We start from the raw sequence: 635 nt of genomic DNA on the forward strand, positions 1-635 counted from the left end.
CAACCAATCAAGCCACCCAGCCAGGGCTCCTCTTGGGCTTCTTAATTAGGGATGTTAGGGAACTGCATTAGTTCTTCCAGTCCTGAACAGGCTGAAACTACTGATGAAATTGAAGCAGTACTCAAAAATCTTCTGGCAAACAAAAGCCCTGGTTTGGAGAGATTCACAGAGGAATTTTTACAATCATTCAAAGAAGACTGAAACCTATCCTCCTCAGAGTACTCCAAAAAACTCAAGAGGAAGACACACTTCCGAGCTCTTACTATGAAGCTAGCATTACCCTAATCACAAAACCAGATAAAGACACTACAAAGAAAGAGAATCACAGCTCAATATCTCTGATGAACATAGATGCTAAAATCCTCAACAAAATTCTAGCAAATCAGACCCAGCATTACATTAGAAATATTATACACCATGGCCAAGTGGGATTTATTCTGGGGATGCAAAGCTGATACAGTACCCAGAAATCAGTAAACTTCATACACCACATAAGCAAACTGAGAGATAAAAGTCACATAGTCATATCAACTGATGCAGAAAAGGCACTTGACAAAATCAACACCCTTTCTTGATAAAAACCCTCAGCAAAATGAGAATAGAGGGATCATGCCTCAACATAATAAAAGTCTTAT

The sequence above is a fragment of the Myotis davidii genome, unplaced genomic scaffold (genome assembly GCF_000327345.1).
Source record: "Myotis davidii unplaced genomic scaffold, ASM32734v1 scaffold3188, whole genome shotgun sequence".
In the NCBI taxonomy this organism is placed as follows: domain Eukaryota; kingdom Metazoa; phylum Chordata; class Mammalia; order Chiroptera; family Vespertilionidae; genus Myotis; species Myotis davidii.